Here is a 12,956-nt window from a genome sequence, read left to right on the forward strand (position 1 = left end):
ATTTTAAAAAGTGGGACAATCGGGAATAAACCATTTTTATATGGTATAATTAACGAAACACCGCAAAATTATCCAAAAAGTATGAATTATCAACTTTTCTTCTGGCGTTTTTTTTACTTTTAAGTAAATAATTTTATTTTTGTGTAGAGGGTTTTATTGAAAGGCGAAATCGTTTATGTCCCCTTTTCAAAATCTATTGAATCAAACATAGAATCATTATAAACCATCTGATAATTTCAACGCCTGATTTTTATTATTGTTTTGGATGCAAAATTCAAAAATATGTTTATTTATTGTTTGGTCATAAAAAGAAAATTTTATTTGACTGAATTATGGATAACAATATGAAGCAACTAATCCTTATAAAAGGAAACTGACCTCTATAAAAAGCATTTTGGTTGAGGGTAATTGGCTTTTTATAGAGGTCAGTTTCCTGTAGATCGATTTACAAAAAGATACATGTAAAAGATAGCTCTATTATTGAAAGAAAGAGGAATATATCTTTTTGTAAATCGATCTAGTTTTAAATGTGACTGAACAAAGGGAGATAAACTACTAGTAAATACATTTGAATCGTAAAAAAGGGGCGGATTTGTTAATTGCCAGTATTTATTAATTGCACTGAATACAAAAGGACCAAGGTGGTTGAATACTTAAAGATTACACAACAGTCATTCTCAATTTATTACATCTTTGCAGGATCTAAGAACCTGGTAGAAATATTTGTGACGTCAACTTCTAGAATTTTCTAAGTGTGGGAGAATTTAATTTTCAGAAGTGCATACAAAATATATCCATTTTTAAATAAGCGCAAAAACAGTTTGCACATGTAGTTAGAGTTTATATTGATATTTGCATGTGGTTGTTATAGGATAGTATATGCTTACCCTTCCAGAGCCGTTGATGGCACTCTCGTGTATTTTGGAAGTTCATGTTAGCTGTGCGGAGTGGAAAATGTAATTTTTCAATGGCTTGTTTTGATTCTTTAATGTTGTCTTGGATGGATTCTCTTCCGTTTCCTGTGAAATGTATTACAATTGTTTTTATCTATTCTGTGTTTCTATGCATTATGTGTGAGCTAATTTCTATGCATTATGTGTGAGCTAATATCTAAGTTCTTGATGTTTTTGATTTCTAAGCATTATGTGTGAGTTAATTTTTAAGTTGTTGATGTTTTTGATTTCTATGCATTATGTGTGATCTAATTTCTAAGTTGTTGATGTTTTTGATTTCTAAGCATTATGTGTGAGCTAATTTCTAAGTTGTTGATGTTTTTGATTTCTATGCATTATGTGTGAGCTAATTTCTAAGTTGTTGATGTTTTTGATTTCTATGCATTATGTGTGAGCTAATTTCTAAGCATTATGTGTGAGCTAATTTCTAAGCATTATGTATGAGCTAATTTCTAAGCATTATGTGTGAGCTAATTTCTATGCATTATGTGTGAGCTAATTTCTAAGTTGTTGATGTTTTTGATTTCTAAGCATTATGTGTGAGCTAATTTCTAAGTTGTTGATGATTTTGATTTCTTAGCATTATGTGTGAGCTAATTTCTAAGTTGTTGATGTTTTTGATTTCTATGCATTATGTGTGAGCTAATTTCTAAGTTGTTGATGTTTTTGATTTCTATGCATTATGTTTTAGCTAAGTTCTAAGCATTATGTGTGAGCTAATTTCTAAGCATTATGTGTGAGCTAATTTCTAAGCATTATGTGTGAGCTAATTTCTATGCATTATGTGTGAGCTAATTTCTAAGTTGTTGGTGTTTTTGATTTCCCCTTTCACTTTGTTGATTTTTTGTATTGTGTTGTCTGTTTTAGAATGTGTATAGAGATTTTGTCGAAATCTAATAAAACTGCAGGAAATATGACGTCCATAAACTCTGCCTTTGATAAATGCAAAGTCAAAAAGGATTTAAAAAATTATTCTTTTTTCTACATTGACTAGAGGTATAGGGGAGGATTGAAATCTCACAAAACTTGTTTAATCCCGCCGCATTTTTGCGCCTGTCCCAAGTCAGGAGCATCTGGCCTTTGTTAACTTAGTCTTGTATGTTTTGTAATTTTAGTTCATTTATATGTTTTGGAGTTTAGTGTGACGTCCATTTTCACTGAACTAGCACACTATCTTATTTAGGGGCCAGCTGAGGACCACCTCCGGGTGCGGGATTTTCTCGCTGCATTGAAGACCCATTGGTGGCCTTCGGCTGTTGTCTGCTCTTTGGTCGGGTTGTTGTCTCTTTGACATATTCCCCATTTCCATTCTCAATTTTATGTCTGCACACTAAATTTGGAAATGTTGGAGACATAGCGCCAAGTATAGATTTATTGTTTTTGCGGTGGGGGTAAATAAACATTCTTTTTTTGTTTACATCTAGCAAGAGATACTTGCCCCTTAAGAAACTGATAGTTTTCCCATTTATTATGCTCTGTTGTCGTTTTTTTTGTTGTTTTGTGTTATATTGTGTGTTTTCTCTTTTGATTTCTGTGTGTTTGTATTTTAATTCTTAAATTTCCGTCATTTCATACATTGTGTGTCTACTTTCTTGAAATACTTATGGATTTTTGCTTTCACTTTGTTGCCCAAAATTATACTTTATTTAAAAGCGCTTCACGCCCATATGGGCCAATGGCTTACAAACATACATACATAGCAAACAATGAAAATAAACAATACATGTAAATACATCTTACAATTACCATGGGGTTTTTTTCTGTCTCTCTCTATATACAATTACACAGATTGAAATATTTCAAGGACTTCCTGTCCTCATTTTTTGTGAATTTTTTAAAAAGGTGCATAATTTGTTGGTACCCTGTTTTGTTTCAGGATTAAGAATTTGTTTTAATTTATCCATATGATTTAAGTTAATATTAGATTATTTTCAATAAAATATTCTTTTCTTAATAGTTCATTAATTTAACATTCAAAAAAGAAATGGAATTCGTCATCTAATACATCACAATGTGTACATAGTCTTAAACTTCTAGAAATTTTCCTGTATATAACAGTTTCTATTAACAAACTTTGGTCACTTATTCGAACTTTCCAAATTAATTGTCTTCGTTCAAAGTTTTGGGAAAGTAGGTATGTTTCAAAGCTATAACTTTTAAAAAAAAAAATTTAAAGTTGGAGTTTACTTTTTTCTTGTATAATTATTTGATATTTTATTTTTATATTAATTTGCATAAGAGTTTTGTATATTAGCCTATTATTTTGCTTTTTATTATTATCCAAATTTTGATTATCGAATTTGGTAAATCATTTTGGTTTCTTACATGATTACCATAAGAAAACCATGAATAACAGAGACGCGAACGATACCAAAAGGGACATTCGAACTCACAAGTCAAAATTAAACTGACAACGGCATGGCTAAAAAAGAAAACGACCAACAGACAAACAACAGTACACAAAACACAACATAGAAAACTAAATGCCTAAATCATGTAAAGTTTTGGCTAAATCAAGTGTTTCTTTTAGAAGGGGGTTAGTTTCTTCCCTTAAAAGTCTATCATGAAAAAGAAGAGTTTGTCTTTTTATAAAGCAATTAATAGGATAGCTGCCCAATTCTGATCGAACAGCTATATTACAAGAGCATTTTTTACTCGTAAAATTAGCTTATTAAACTTATTTAGTACTTTATCGGGAGGACTTTTGTCAATGAAATTAAGAGCATCCACTTTTTTTTGTTGTTTTATCTCCTCTAATCGAATCTTTATAAAAGGATGAGTATGTATTCATATACCATATTCCACTGTTTTAAAGTAAATATTGGTCTGACTAGTGAGTTGAATAAATGGTTTGACAAAGTCACAGGTGTTTGATAAATTGAATAACAATATGTTTTTATAGAATACATATTAACTTTCATAGATTTTTTGGCTAATTCTTGTGCAGAATGAATAAAATTCCCATTCTAACTAAAATATTTCCAGGAAATTTAAACTTTTTCATTTGCTCTCATTTCTCACCATTATAATCAAAAGAATGGTAAAAATGTTTCCTATTATTACTTGTACCTAAAATCATGATAAAATTAAACGCGATGGAACATGCCTAATAGTCACAATGCCATCACTGGTGTGGAAGAGAGGTCTAGCTTAATGAACAGGTTGGGTACAGTACCTATACGAGTATGCATAAGTTAGCATGATAAATGTTCCCTTCTATATAAGTGTTTGTTACATAGTACTCATTTCATTTTACCTGGGTCATTGACCAGTTCTTTTGTGTGAGTTGCAATGCATAATGGACTGCTGTGTGTTTACAATTTGCCGAAAACACGTGTGTTTTAACGATATACAGCACAATTTTTCCCAGATTGCAGGAAAAGATATTTTTTGACTTTTCACGTGCTTACATTTACAATCCATGATATAAAGTATTAGTTATATGCTCAGAATAACGAATAATTGTGTCTGTCCTATGAAGAGAGTGTTTACAATAATTTAACCATAGCTACTAAATACAAAAAAAAAAAAATAGGCATTCGTTAACAAGACAGCAATCAAACAACACAAAAAACCCAAAAGATGAGTAGTTGTTTCGAAAACGGGAGGCTCCTGGACTTTTCAGGTATCTCGTGAAATAGGGAAATCGATTGTAAAATATCCGTTGAAATAGGATGCAGAGGCGGATTTAGGGGGGAGGGGGCCCGGGCCCCCCCTTTTGTGGGAAAAATTTGGTTGATTATATAGGGAATCATTGAAGCATGACTGGAGCGGGCCCCCTCTTAGGCAGTCAGTGGGCCCCCACTTGTGAAAATTTCTGGATCCGCCACTGGGATGCAATCACTCATCTGTTCTTTTAGCACTGAATAGATTTTGTGGGATTTAACCTACTTCTGTTATTGCAATTCTATATAATAGTCTATGAAAGGGTCATTTTTGCAAAAAAAAAAACTAAAGCCCTAAGAGATTATGGCAAGATGTTTTCTAATGTACCATTGTAAAAACTTATTGTCTCTGCTTATAATTGTGTACATTTGTTTAGGAGAATATAATTTCATTCATCCTCAATTTTTGTTATTCTAGTGGATTCACAAAATGCCGATTTACAAAGCCCTAATTTTGAGATGAATAACAACAACAAAGCCGCAGGTTCTTTTCCTTTTTTTTCCTGTGTGCGTAGTGATTTTGTGTCATACACTAAAACACCATATTTATGTAGGAATTAAAGGAAATATTGCAAACAAGCCAACGAGCCAGCAACCAAACGACAAAAAAACACTAAAAGACAACTAGAAGGCAGTATAAAGTCTTCAACAATAGATTTGATTCAGTCTAATTGTACAACAAATTATTGAAAATGCTGAATTAGACTAATCTTAATGTAATTTCTTCAATCGCAGGTCAAGCCAAAAAGTCAACGCAACCAATGCAGATAAATTTTGTGTTTGTCTTTAAACACATGGTGCTTTGCAGCATGTAATGGTTAATATATAGATTTCTGTGTCGTATTCTCTATGCTTAAAGAGCATTGTTTTGGAAAGAGTAATAATACTTGATACGAAAATTCCAAGACCATACAAATCATGTTACCCATTCCTTAAAATAATGTTTTAACTAGTATTTAAGAGCTCATATGAGTTTTACTGGACAAGTCACATTGGACACTTCATTATTAATTCCACATGACCTTTTTGTGGTAGAGACGAGCAACTGAGTCATTTAGTACCCCACCCTTTTCATATATTTTGAATAACACAATACATACCCTACTTTTTTACAAAAATCTACCTAAAAGCTTTGCTAACGGTAATTTATGGAGAGATGAATAGATTTGACAAATATCTGAGACATAGAAAAAAATCTACATAGTTTCAGATAATTATGGTTCAATCAGCAGTCGTGTCATCTTAATTTCTCGACCCTATCATATATATCATGAATCTTGAAAAAGTTACAATTTCTATCGACTCATCCCTTCCATTCGTTACATAGTAAGTGCCCCCTCCCGCCAATCAAAGTTCAGTAACAAACAATCCCATTTACTTTTAAAGGGGTCAAACTCATGTTCACCGATATGACTCAAATTCTCATCATTGATTTTTAACACACTAAAACGAATATCCAAATTCTAAAAAGTCTAAAATAAACAATTTACGATGCATGGACTCGATAATAAATTTTGACTAAGAAACTGGCATTTGGTTAAATTCAATGATAGGAATTCATTTCTGTATAAATCATACGGTAAAAAATCGCCATAAGTAGTTTTTATCCTAAAACTTGCATATGAAGTCTCAAAATCTGCAACACGGAAAACTTGGGAGAGGTGTTTGAGAAAACGGAGCACTAGAAACGTCTGCTTCTACTTGCTGGAAATATGTTACGGCTCGGTTCTTTCCGTGCAATACATAATTTGGTGCTAACAATTCTCAAAAAAGAAATTTTGATACTTTTACTTACCTTGATTGCTTTTTCTCCGCTTCAAAACCGCCACCCCGTGTCAAACATAGCCTACACCCCGCATGTGGCGTTCTACACGGTGAAACTGGCTTCTAAAAGCGAATTATTATTTCACTATTTCATTTTCATTAATGATTGAACAAAACAAAATCATATTCTAATTTTTCTAATATCTCGTAGCCAATGGCCCTTTAACAAAAATGGAATATTGAATTTGTTCATTTTATATTCCAGTAAGCTGTACGTAAAAAAACTCATGGTGCAAAATTTATGAGTGATAATAAAACTGAAACAGAGAACAAAAAAAACCCAGAAAAGCTACGTACAGAACCATTGAAATTTTTCATTGAAAAACCATATTGCTTTGTTAGATAGTATTACGTTTTGTTTACTTTTGTTCTATATAATATATAATGTTTTAAGAGTACAAACTGAAAACCAACAATTTCTTCTTTCTAATAGTTCTAATTGTTTATAATAAAATTTGACACTGTGAATGCGTCAAATTAGTGTCGTCTACGAAATCAGATGCCAAAAGAAGGATTGAGAAACTCGCACAAAACCAGGTAAAAACTTATCAAAGATACGCGGGCTAATGATTTGGTACGCAGGACGCATTTCGTCCATATAAGACCATCAGTGGCGCCAAGAAGGCCGAATATCAAATACGAGGTTGAGCATTAAAAAACAAACAAAATCCGAAAATTTGTGCCAAACGTGACATCTCATCCATACGCAAGTAAACAATCGAATTTTTAATTATGTTTCAATGCTGTTAAATAGCAGTTGTGCCTTAATCTTTTAATAAAATTTATCTGCCCAGACTAATTTTCCTAGGAATTCATGTCCAGGCCATTACTATTCTTAGGTAAATACGTCAATGTCCATTATTTTTAAAGGAAATTCTGTAATGAAAGAAATAATTTACATGTAACAATGGAATTCTTAATTGTTACATGTTTTTAAATTGTTTAACAGTTGTGCATTAATATTTCACTATTTTATCAAAATATGGGTGTTTTTTTGATAATTAAACGGACTTTTTTTCCTAGGAAAATTAATATCACAGACTTTTATGATGTACATAATCACAATGTTCCTTTCTCGATTTTAATATTGGTCAATTAAAATAATGTCTTAAGAAATAAAATTTCAAAGGGACTTTTTTCATACAAAAAATGAGAATACGGATATATAAAAGTTTTCCTAGGAAAATAAGTGCCAGACATATTTTACTAGCTATGGACTTATTTTCCTAGGAAAATTTATCCAGGGACTTAATTTCCAAGTAAAATTATGGTCACGGACTTGATTACCTAGGAAAAGAGTCTGGCGGACAAATTTTACTACCGGACCGAATTTACTGTTACATTACGTCTACATTAAAAAAGCATAATAGTGTTAAAAAATTATATAAGGTAAATACTATGTTTACACAACGATCACGTGACAATCATACAAAGATAAAGTTAATTGTGGATTAGGATCGCCGGCTGAGTAAATGTAAGTCAGGAATGAGTATATTATCACAGATATTTCATATGTTGTTTTTTGTTGTTGGTAAAGATAGGCAAATTATTCAGAACATATATATATATATATATATATATATATTTATATGGTATTTGTTCCTTTTTAAATCTCAATAAAGTATTTTTCTAGGCAAAATTCAGATTTAAGGTTCGTCATAACAAATAGGCAAAAATGGCTGTGCTTACAACGCGAAAATTACTCGGAGTACAGGCAACCTGTGTTACTGTAGTTGGATATGTTTCAAGACCTAGCATCAACTAGATGTTTAAAAGTTGAATAACTGCATTAAGGGTGACTGCAGGGATGGATTGCTCCCTGGGAAACAAAGGGACCATGATGGATAGAGGCAGAACTTTTGCATTGCAACGGGCCACGTTGTTGCAAGGGTTCTTTAGCGTTCAAATAGCATGGGATTTTCTCTTTACGAGGCGTTGGATTTAACGTCCCCATCCTTACCACATGTGACTGCGTATTCTTCTTCTTCTTCTTTTTCTTCTTCTTCTTCTTCTTCTTCTTCTTCTTCCAAATACTGCCCACATTCAACATGATGAATATTCTGGCAAGTATTGATAAATCCCACACAACCAAAACTTGAGCAAGGGATTTACTGCCGATCGGAGAATACCAAGGTGTCATATTTACCTAACCGTTGTGATATATGTCGTCTGAGAAACTTTTATCACTGATCAATAATTGTCTAACATCCTCTGATAGGGGAAAACCAATTGACAACAGAAAACTTAAAATTGAAATGTTGAAAGATTGGGAAAAAATCTCAATAATCACTCAGAAGGGAAACTGCACATATGTTACTTTTAAATCCAATTTGGTTGCGAAAAATATCTTGATATTGTTAAAAAATTTAAAGAAAGACAGAGTCTAACAAGATTTTTGAATATCTGCTCACCATTTACTTATAGAGAGAGGTTAGATATTATAATACTCCACCACACAATAGAGTATGTCAAAGATGTTGTAGTAATGAGGTCGAAGATGAAACACATTTTCTTTTTAACTGTGATAGTCTATCTGACCAACGAAAAGATATGATAACAATGATAAATAATTACTGTAAGAATTTTAATAATCTAGGCTCTTCCAAAAATAAACTGATATGATTAATGAATAATGAAGATGAGAAATTGTTTTCAGAATTGTGCATATTCATTATGAAAAGTTATGATGGGATTAATCTCCCTCTTCTTCTTATCATTTGAACTTAATTATTTCCCCTTAGTGAGTTCTAGAGCACCGTCCCTTGATGACTCTTGCACAGTAGCAATGTCAACCCCTTGCTGCTGTGCATTAGTCATGAGGAGAACCACTATTGGGGAAATCTCATATTATCTGTAGCTGGTTCTGAATTACCTCTCCTTGATGACCTCTGCATTGTGGTGATGTAAAGTTCCTCACTGCTGTGCACTGGTCATGCGGAGAACTACTACAAAATGAGAAACTATATTTCTAGTTATATTATTCCCTGTTAATAAATTTTATATCTATTTTTTTTTGTATATATATATATATATTGAAAATGCTGAATTAGACTAATTTTGTACACAATTATAAGCAGAGACAATAAGTTTTTGTCTCGCCTTGACGGAGTCAAAAAGCGAGACATAGGTATGCTGTTTCCGGCGTCGGCGGCGTCAACAATGTATTAGTTTGTGATTAGGTCTAGTTCATGGTGAACCACTAGTGGTAGGTCAATGATATTTGGTATGCAGTTGTATTAGCATTGGTGCATCTCATTACCATGGAGATTATTTGGACCCGCCCCCTCAGTCAAGGTCTATTGACTTTGAAACTTTGCTAAGTTTACATGTATTAGTTTGTGATTAGGTCAGTTTATGGGGAATCACTAGTGGTAGGTCAATGATATTTGGTATGCAGTTGTATAAGCATTGGCATATCTCATTTCCATGGAGATTATTTGGCCCCGCCCCCTCATTCATGGTCTATTGACTTTGAAACTTTTGCTTAGTTTTCATGTATTAGTTTGTGATTAGGTCAGTTTAAGGGGAACCGTTAGTGGTAAGTCAATGATATTTGGTATGCAGTTGTATAAGCATTGGCATATCTTTTTTTTCCATGGAGAATATTTGGTCCCGCCCCCGCAGTCATGGTCTATTGACTTTGAAACTTTTGCTTAGTTTACATGTATTAGTTTGTGATTAGATCAGTTTAAGATGAACCGCTAATGTTAAGTCAATGATATTTGGTATGCAAATTTATTGGCATTTGCAAGTCTCGTTTCCGTGGAGATTATATAGCCCCATCCCCTCATCAATGTTCATTGACTTTGAAACTTTTACATAGTTTACAAGTCAATGTTTGTGTTTAGGTTTGTTGAAAGGGAACGACTTATGATAAGTCTATGGTATTTGGTATGCAGTTGTATTAGCATTGGCATATCTCATTTCCATGGAGATTGTTTTGCCGTGTACCTTCAGTCATGGTTCATTGACTTTAAATATTTGCATAACTTACATGTTAAAGTATTGCTATTTTAATTTCAACATTTGCATTATCAAAAGTACAAAAAGGCGAGACATATCTCTGTGTTAACAGTTTATTACAGGTTCTTTTCCTTTCTTTTTTGTCTGTGTGCGTAGTGATTTTGTGTCATACACTAAAACAATATATCCATGTTCCTATACGTATACGAGTATATGAGTCATAAACTAGGAATCAAAGGAAATATTGCATATAAGCCAGAAAATAATTCAGCTGATATGTAATATTCCATCTTCATGCCTTATATATCATGTACTGTGTTACGACGCTAAATAAAAACTGACGAGGAAAGGTAACACCCGGCCACTGAAAGCTTGATTTTTATCGAGCCTAGGTGGTCGAGTGGTCTAGCGCGTCGGACATAGTGCAAGACGATTTGGTGCCACGATATCTCATAAGCATGATTTCGAATCCCGGCCAGGGAAGAACAAGAACAAAAAAAAAGAACAATACAAAAAACAAAAAATTTACAGATCTAACATTGTTGGGCTGTTATTCAGACGAATTATATATATATATATACGTCTGAATCAGTGACAACTCTACGACAGATTTTATCCATCGGATCACCAGTGATGGTGATACAAGGCTGAAAACACATTCTGTATATATATTTCGTGACGAAAAAAACAATCTTTAGACGGACCATAGTCACCATTTAGTTTAGACGGACGGTTAAGGTGGAAGCAATATGCCAATATACCCCCCCCCCCCCGGCCACCCCCACTCCCCAACTCTAGGCATGCCTATGTTTGACCGACATTCAAGCAAGCAAACTTTTAGCTTTAAAATTTACATGTCTACGTCAGTGATTGCACAGTTCTGCTTGGCTTCACTTTGAAACTGTATTTGGTTAAGATGAAATTGTATAATAGAGACAATTTTCTCTTAAATTAAGTTAAGTAATTATTGTACACATGCCCAGTTAATTCACTCGGGTTTACAATTCCTCGAACAGAGTATATATCCCCCCCCCCCCCCGAATAATCTTTTTCGTAGTTTTAATTTACCTAGCAGGAGAAAGTTAACACTTTGTCTGAATTTTCAATGAAGTTTCAAGTTATTGCCTCTCGTCATATCTTCTTTGGAAAGTTCTCCGACGTCAGGATAGTTTAGAAGGCGTTTCGCAAAACTTTTACTTTTTGTTAAATCTGGTTAATTACTAGGCATAGTTTGAGTAACTTTTTGTTGAATCTGGTGAATTACTAGGCATAGTTTGAGTAACTTTTTGTTGAATCTGGTGAATTACTAGGCATAGTTTGAGTAACTTTTTGTTGAATCTGGTGAATTACTAGGCATAGTTTGAGTAACTTTTTGTTGAATCTGGTAAATTACTAGGCATAGTTTGAGTAACTTTTTGTTAAATCTGGTGAATTACTAGGCATAGTTTGAGTAACTTTTTGTTGAATCTGGTGAATTACTAGGCATAGTTTGAGTAACTTTTTGTTAAATCTGGTGAATTACTAGGCATAGTTTGAGTAACTTTTTGTTGAATCTGGTGAATTACTAGGCATAGTTTGAGTAACTTTTTGTTGAATCTGGTGAATTACTAGGCATAATTTGAGTAACTTTTTGTTGAATCTGGTGAATTACTAGGCATAGTTTGAGTAACTTTTTGTTGAATCTGGTGAATTACTAGGCATAGTTTGAGTAACTTTTTGTTGAATCTGGTGAATTACTAGGCATAGTTTGAGTTTCTTTAGGATTAATGACAGGGCATTCTGACTCCATACTGAGAGAGAAAAGGATCAGCTATTGCTTCTGATACATATTTTTGGTCGATTGTCTTCTCCGAAAAAAAAATCATTTTTTTTTACACCATTATATGTTTAACTGACAATAAAATACAGAAAAGTCCGGATAAATGGACCCCCGTTTTTATTTATCGATACATGTACTCATTCTTTCTCATTCTCGATTTTTTTATTTCAATATTTTTTGCGGCTTTTCAACTTTTCATCCTAATCCCCTTAAATTTCTTCAAAGAACCCTTAAAGACAGACTTTACTTTGACAAAAGGTCTCCTCATATCCAACTTTCTCTCAATTGCCTGGGTCAGTCGAAATTTCCGCCTTTATACTAGTCCACGCATTTGCAGACACTTCTTATCAGATTTATTATGACCCCCCTTAGACGAAGAGAGACATTATGTTTTAGTAGAGTTTCGTCTTCTTTTGGTTCTGGTTCTCCTTCTTGTTTATGTCTCGCCAGCTTAAAAAGTCACAGAATACAATCTGGCGGCGGCGTTAACTATTTGTATGAAACTATATATTTTAGAGAATAGATCGATGACCTGAATGCCAACATACCTTGTATACAAATGTTACAAGTGTCCGTCTGTCATATGTCCACTGTCCTTGGCCTCATTATTTATGGTTCACGACTGCTTAAAACCGTATAGTTTTTTTTTGTTATTTGAATTTCTTAATTGAATAACTATATTTGGTAAATAGGTTCCTCGCAAGGTCTGCATGTCTGTCAGGCAGGGTCCAC

This window comes from Mytilus californianus, unplaced genomic scaffold, assembly GCF_021869535.1.
Source record: "Mytilus californianus isolate M0D057914Y unplaced genomic scaffold, xbMytCali1.0.p SCAF_5, whole genome shotgun sequence".
Taxonomy (NCBI): Eukaryota; Metazoa; Mollusca; class Bivalvia; order Mytilida; family Mytilidae; genus Mytilus; species Mytilus californianus.